General features: G+C 40.2%; 1 pseudogene; it reads right to left on the reverse strand.

Annotated features, from left to right (window-relative positions):
- Positions 1-436: 436 nt before the first annotated feature.
- Positions 437-1,653, reverse strand: LOC103075229 (beta-citryl-glutamate synthase B pseudogene; annotated as a pseudogene).
- Positions 1,654-7,940: the final 6,287 nt, after the last annotated feature.

Here is a 7,940-nt window from a genome sequence, read left to right on the forward strand (position 1 = left end):
AAAAAATTATAATTTACATAGATGTCTTCCTCACCGATTACAACACAATGTGAAGTTACACTACTCTGAAATTTGTACCAACTGTACAAAAACCATGAAAAAAATTATGTTCTTCATGTCCTGAGGGCCTACACATTTTTGAGTAATTTAAAAGGGTAACTATGAGAGCCTGACATTTTTCTGTACCTCACCTCTTCTGCCTCTCTATCTGCAGGATTTGTAAATCAAAGTCAGTAACATCTTTGTAGCAAATGTCTCATCTATCTCCCCCTTCTTCTTTCCTAACTAATCCTACTCAATTTTCCCTCATCTTCCTGAGCATTCTCCATGAACAGCATTGCAAGTTGGTTTAAAAAAGAAAAGAAAGAAAGAAAAAGAAAAAAAGGAAAAAGAAAGTTTTACAAGGGTTTTGCTGGTTAATTATTTACTGGTGGAATCACTCCACCAGGAGTCTGATTTCATTGGCTAGCAGTTGGTTTCCGTTGAATAGGCCCCCTGCAAGCTTAGTGAGCAGCTCTCGCTCCGTGGTTTCAGGGTCGCTGTCAACAGAGCTGGAACTTGCGCTCATGTTGTCGACAGAAGTATTGGCTGGGGGACCCAACTCCGGCTCACTAGTCTCACTGGCTGTGGACACCATGGAGAGCAGGGACATAGGCAGGGTGAGCCGGCCAGAGGGCAGAAGGGAGGCGGCATAGTCCGCTATGATACCAGCTACATCTAGATTACACGCCTTATCAAAGGCGATGAAACCTACATTTGCATTGGCCTCACAGACACAGAAGGAGCTGTCGTCTTTCATCAACAGGTCAATGCCACACACATCCAATCCCAGGATGTTAGACACCCGGATAGCTAGCTGCTTCCCTTGTTCACTCAATGAGCACATCATCCCGACACCACCTAGTGAGCAGTTTCTTTGCATCCTCCCATCTGCTGAACAGCATAACATTGTGCCAACCACAGGACATCCCACGACAATGACACGTACATCCCTTCCGTGACGCTCTTTAACATACTTCTGAAATAGATATGGAGCTTCATGGCGAATAAGATGGCTTAGATTAGCCAAAGGGTGCTTGTCATGAGCCAAGAAAACTGCTTTGCCTCTATGGCCCCGTGTATTCTTCACCACCTTTGGGAACTCCAGTACTTCTGCTTCATCAATCATTTTAGCAAAATTTTCATGACCACCATAAGAGAAAGTATCTGGCAGAGGAGCACCATGACCTGCCAACTCTTGAAACGTCCAGAACTTATTAACACAGCTCAGGATGGCTTGAGGTCAGTTCATCAACCTGCTTCCCATCTTCTCTAGATGGCGCAAAACAGTGACGTCACTATCACTCTGCACCCAAGGGGTTGGTACTCTCACTACCACCACCTGAGGATAGGCAGTAATTAGTTCTCCAACGATACAAAGACCCAGGTTTCCTTGCTCGATTGTTAGCACCACCTCATCTATCACCACAGCCCTAAAGTCCAGTTCCTCCTCACAACATTTGGCCTTTAATGCTCATAAGATCTCTTTTGGGGATAGTCTTCACTGATTCGACGATCTGTCAAAAGCCACAACTTGGCAGCCACAAAGCTACACATCTTGATCTGCCTGTTTTCCTCTTCTGAGATTAGTTCCTCCTGAATATAGACTCTTTTTTTTTTTCCTTGCGTTATGCGGGCCTCTCACTGTTGTGGCCTCTCCCATTTGCGGAGCACAGGCTCCGGACGCGCAGGCTCAGTGGCCATGGCTCACGGGCCCAGCCGCTCCGCGGCATGTGGGATCTTCCCGAAACGGGGCACGAACCCGCGTCTCCTGCATCGGCAGGCGGACTCTCAAGCACTGCGCCACCAGGGAAGCCCTGAATATAGACTCTTTTTAGCGAATCGAACTTGTATCCCCTTGCCGGCCTCCCAGCAAAGCCAATTTACTGACACCAGGATGTGGTGAGGGAAAGTACAGCATTTACTGCAGGGCACCAAGGATGGAGAACAGGCAGCTCATCCTCAAAAGACCTGAACTCTCTATTGTGGTTTTAATTTGCATTTCCCTTATAGCTAAAGATATTAAATATCTTTTCATGTGCTTACTTGCCATCCGTATACCCTCTTTACTGAAGCATCCAAATCTTTTGCTTTTTTTTGTCTGCGCCATGCACGACTTCCAGGATCTTAATTCCCTCACCAGGGATCGAACTCAGGCCCTTGGCAGTGAAAGTGCAGAGTACAGTCCACTGGACTGCCAAGGAATTCCCTTGCTATTTTCTAATTAGATTGTTTTCTAACTGTTGAGTTCAGAAAGTTTTTAAAAATAGTCTGAATAGAAGTACTTTGTTGGAGTTTTTAGGGTTAGGATTTTTTAGGTTAGTTTTAGGTTCACAGCAAAATTGAGCAGAAAGTACAGAGATTTCCCATATACTCCTAGCCCCTCCACATGCACAGCCTCTCCTATTATCAACATCTTCCACCAGAGTGGAACATTTGTTACAACTGATGAACCTACTCTGGCACATCATAATCATCCAAAGTCCATAGTTTACATTAGGGTACACTCGGTGTTTTACATTCTATGAGTTTGGACAAATGTGTAATGACATGTATCCATCTTTCTAGTATCATATAGAATAGTGCCAAAAATAGTGCTCCGCCTATTCATTCCTCTCCCCTAACCCTGGGCCACCACTGATCTTTTTACTGTCTCCATTTGCCTTTTCTAGAATTGTCATGTAGTTGGAATCATACAAGATATAGCCTTTTCTAATTGGCTTCTTTTACTTTGTAATACACATTTAAGATTCTTTCATGTCTATTCATGGCTTGATAGCTCATTTCTTTTTAGTGCTGAATAATAATGCATTGAATGAATTTACCACTGTTTATCTGTTCGCTCGCTGAAGGACATCTTGGTTGCTTCCAAATTTTGACAATTTGAATAAAACTACTATAAACATCCATGTGCAGGTTTTTGTGTGCCCATAAGTTTGTAAGAAACTGCCAAACTGTCTTCCAAAGTGGCTGTACCATTTTGCATTCCCACCAGCAATGAATGAGAGTTCCTTTTGCCCCACATCCTCACCAGCATTTGGTGTTTTCAGTGTTCTAGATTTGGCTATTCTAATAGGTGTGTAGTGGTATGGTGTTGTTGTTTTCACTTGCATTTCCCTGATGACATGTGATGCAAAACATCTTTTCATGTGCTTTCTTTCCATCTGTTATATTCTTTGGTGAGTTATCTGTTAAGGTCTTTGGACTATTTTTTGAGTTGTTTGTTTTCTTATTGTTAAGTTGTAAGAGTTCTTTGTATATTTTGAATAACAGTCTTTTATCAGATGTGCCTTTTGCAAGTATTTTCTCCCAGTGTGTGGCTTGTCTTCTCATTCTTTTAACATTGTCTTTGCAGAGCAGAAGTTTCTTAATGTTAATGAAGTCCAGCTTATTAATTTTTTCTTTCATAGATCATGCCTTTGTTGTTGTATGTTAAAAGTCATTGCCATATCCAAGGCTAGGTTTTCTCCTATGTTGTCTTCTAGGAGTCTTATGGTTTTGCATTTTACATTTAGGTCTGTGATCCTTTTAAAGTTATTTTTGTAAAGGGTGCAAGGTCTGTGTCCAGATTCATTTTTTGCAAGTGGATGGCCAGTTGTTCCAGCATCATTTGTTGAAAATATTATTCGCCGTTGCATTTCTTTTGCTCCTTTGTCAACGATCAGTTGACTATATTTATGTGGGTCTACTTCTGGGCTCTGTATTTTTCTGGGCTCTGAATTGGTATACTGATCTATTTGTCTATTCTTTCATCAATACCACACTGTCTTGATTACCGCAGCTTTATAATAAGTCTTAAAGTTGGGTAGTGTCAGTCCTCCAACTTTGTCCTCCTTCAATTATTGTGTTGGCTATTCTGGTGTTTTGCCTTTCCATATAGACTTTAGAGTCAGTTTGTTGATATTCACACAACTTGCTGTGATTTTGATTGGGATTGCTTTGAATCCATAAATCAAGTTGGGAAGAACTGATATCTTGACAATATTGGGCCTTTCTGTCCATAAACATGGGATGTATCTCAGCTTATTTGGTTTTTCTTTGATACCTTTCATCAGAGTTTTGTAGTTTTCTTTATATAGATCTTATACATAGTTTGTTAGATTTATACCTAAGTATCTAATTTGGGGGGGGGGTGCTAATGTAAATAATATTATGTTTTTAACTTCAAGTTCCATTCGTTCATGACTGGTATATTAGGAAAGCAATCAACTGTTATGTATTAACCTTATATCCTACAACCTTGTTATAATTGCTTATTAGTTCCAGGAGTTTTTTGTCAATTCTTTTGGATTTTTTACGTACATAATCATGTCACCTGCAAAAGAAGATAGTTTTATGTCTTCCTTCCCAATTGGTACACCTTTATTTTCTTTTCTTGTCCTATTGCATTAACTAAGACATACGGTATAATGTTGAAAAGGAGGGATGAGAGGGGACATCTTTGCCTTGTTCCTGATCTTAAATGGAAAACCCTCAAGCTTTTCATTATTAAGTATGATGTTATTTGTAGGGTTTTTTTGTTTTTATTTTGGGTTTTTTTGTAGATATTCTTTATCAAGTTAAGGAAGTTTCCCTCTATTTCAAGTTTACTGAGAGTTTTTATCATGAATGGTTGCTGGATTTTGTCAAATACTTTTTCTGCATCTATTGATATGATCACATGTTTTTTCTTCTTTAGCCTGTTGATGTGATGGATTACATTAATGGATTTTCAAATGTTGAACCAGTCTTGCATAACTAGGATAAATCACACTTGGTCATGGTATATCATTCTTTTTATGCAATGTTGAATTCAATGTGTTAATATTTTGTTGATGATTTTTGCCTCTATTTCATGAGAGATAATGGTTTGTAATTTTCTTTTCTTGTAATTTTTATCTGGTTTTGGTATTCAGGAAATGCTGGCCTCATAGAATGAGTTAGGAAGTATTTCCTCTGCTTTTTTCTTCTGAAATAAACTGTAGTGAATTGGTATAATTTCTTCTTTACATGTTTAGCAGAATTCACCAGTGAATCCATCTGGGTCTCGCACTTTCTGTTTTGGAAAGCTATTAATTATTGATTCAAGATCTTTGAAAGATACAGGTCTACTTGGATTGTTTATTTCTTCTTGTGTGAGTTTTGGCAGATTGTGTCCTTCAAGGAAATAATCCATTTCATCTAGATTATAAAATTTGTGGGCATAGTGTTGTTCATAGTATTCCTTTATTATCCTTTCAATATCCATGAGGTCTGCTTACTTTGAATTTAATTTCCTCTTTTTTTTCTAATTTTCTAATGTGGAAGCTTAGATTATGATTTTAGATCCTTCTTCTGTTCTAATATATGCATTCACTGTATAAATTTCCCACTAAGCACTGCTTTCTATTGAGATATCTTCAAATTCAGAGATTTCTTTTTTTCCTCAGCAGTGTCTAGTCTACTAATAAGCCCATCAAAGGCATTCTTCCTTTCTGTTACAGTGTTTATTTTAATCTCTAGCATTTCTTTTTGGTTCTTTCATAGAATTTCCATCTCTCTGCTTACTCCGCCCATCTATTCTTATAGACTGTCAACTTTATCATTAGATTCCTTAGCATATTAATCATAGTTGCTATAATTGCTGGTCTAATAATTCCAACATCCCTGCCATATCTGAGTCTGGTTCTGATACTTGCTCTATCTCATCAAACTGTGTTTTTTGCCTCTTATTATGCCTTGTAATTTTTTTCTGGATAGCTGGACATGACGTACTAGGTAAAAGGAAGTACTCTAAATGGGCCTTTAGTAATGTGGTAAGGTGTGGGGGAGGGGAAGCGTTCTATAGTACTATGATTAGGTCTCAGGCTTTTAGTGAACCTATACTTCTGGACTGTGAACGTCACAAGTGCTTATTAATTCCTGAACTCCCCCCCCCACCCTTTCTGCTGCAACCCTGCCTTAGGTGGGACAGGATGGCTAGAGTGGGCTGGAATTAAGTATTTCCCTTCCCCAAGGTCAGTTAGGCTCTAATAAAACCTTAGCAAGGTAGGCTCTAGTTAAATAGTTTCTCCTGAGGACAGACCTTGTTAAGAAGAACAGAATGTTCTGGTGTGTTTCAAAATGGTTCACTTTCTCCTCCCCAGGCCAGAAGCACAAGGGAATTTTTCTGTGATACTGCACTTGAGCACACAGTTGAGTTCCTAGACACAAAACTCACAAAAATGTGAAGGCCTCCCTGTGATAGGGTCTTCCTGGAGCTTTTATCTCTCAGAGTTGTTCACACTGAGCCTATAATCATTTGTCAATTACAGTTCCGGTTTCTCTACCCCAGCACTGGTTCCCATGGAGGTTTTTGCTCGTGGGTTTCTGCTCTGGCAAGTTGTGATTCTCTGTATTTGCCTGTCTGTTTCTTCAATTTTGGGGTAGCAGCTTGCCTTGTGACCTCACTGCTCTTAGGGCTCTAAGAAGAGTGGTTGATTTTTCAATTTGTCAGCTGTCTGCTTGTTAAGATGGAGTAGCAACTTCCAAGCTCCTTACATACTGGACTAGTTGTGCCCTGCTTTTAATCCTCTAAACAGTGTTTCTCAGAGAGCAGAAATCCTTAATTTTAATGAAGCCCAATTTTTTTAATATCTTCTTTCATGGATCAAGCTTTTGTGTGCTGTATCTAAGAAATCTTTGCCTAACTCAAGGTCACAAAGATTTTCATCTGTTTTCTTCCAGTAGAGTAATCTTCTTAAAGTGTAAATTAGATCACATCGTCCCTTGCTAAAACTCTCCAAGCATTTTCCCTCATATTTAAAATAAAATCTAAACTCCTGATTTTAATCTACGAAGACCTGCATGACCTTGCCTTTGGCTTATTCTTTGACCTCTACCTTCTACCCCTTTCTTACTTGTTCACTCTGCTCCAGCCATATTTGCTTTCTCACTGTTCCACATACCCTACTGGAGCCCTTGTACTCGCTGTTACCTCTGACTGGATTACTTTCCTCTTAGATCTTCACATAGCTCACTTATCAACACTGAGGACTCTGCTCAAATACCACCTCCTTGGGGAGCTCCCTTAGTTAGACCAGTCTATTTAAATAAGGTCCCGCTTTCATTTGCAATCTTATTACCTCTATTTTTTTTAAATTAATTAATTAATTTTTGGCAGTGTTGGGTCTTCGTTTCTGTGCGAGGGCTTTCTCTAGTTGCGGCGAGTGGGGGCCACTCTTCATTGCGGTGCGCGGGCCTCTCACTGTCGTGGCCTCTCTTGTTGCGGAGCGCAGGCTCCAGACGCGCTCAGGCTCAGTAGTTGTGGCTCACGGGCCCAGCTGCTCCGCGGCATGTGGGATCTTCCCAGACCAGGGCTCGAACCCGTGTGCCCTGCATTGGCAGGCAGATTCTCAACCACTGTGCCACCAGGGAAGCCCTTACCTCTATTTTCTTCATTGCATTTATCTGGAATTACTTTATTTATTTGATTACTTGATTTTGCTTCTTTGTGCCTCTAAAATGTAAGTTCTTTGAGAGTAATGAGTTCTGTTTACTACTGTTATTCTCTGAGTCAAGAATTATGTCTGGCACACAGCAGATGCTCATTAAATATATGCTGAAAAAATGAATTACACATTACTAAAAACTATACCTAATATCCTGGGAAACTCAAAATATGAATCTTGGGATAAGGGAGACAGTAAGATTGGGACAGGGTGGGGCTTTTGCTTATGAAGCAAAAGAAGAATGGATGTTTTCAGTGAGACCACCTGGAGAGAGGAAGTCTGCTGAGCAGGACAGCCAGTTCCCAAGAATTTTGACCCATGCATGATTCCCTCTCCTAAAAAGAGTCCAAGAATAGACCTTCGGCAGCTAAAGCTCATTGCTTTCCTCTAGGGCAAGTGTTATCTCAGGATCTTGAGCTTAGTGTAATTTTAGGGACCCTTCTGAGCTTCAAA

The sequence above is a fragment of the Lipotes vexillifer genome, unplaced genomic scaffold, assembly GCF_000442215.2.
Source record: "Lipotes vexillifer unplaced genomic scaffold, Lipotes_vexillifer_v1.1 scaffold1705, whole genome shotgun sequence".
Lineage (NCBI taxonomy): Eukaryota > Metazoa > Chordata > Mammalia > Artiodactyla > Lipotidae > Lipotes > Lipotes vexillifer.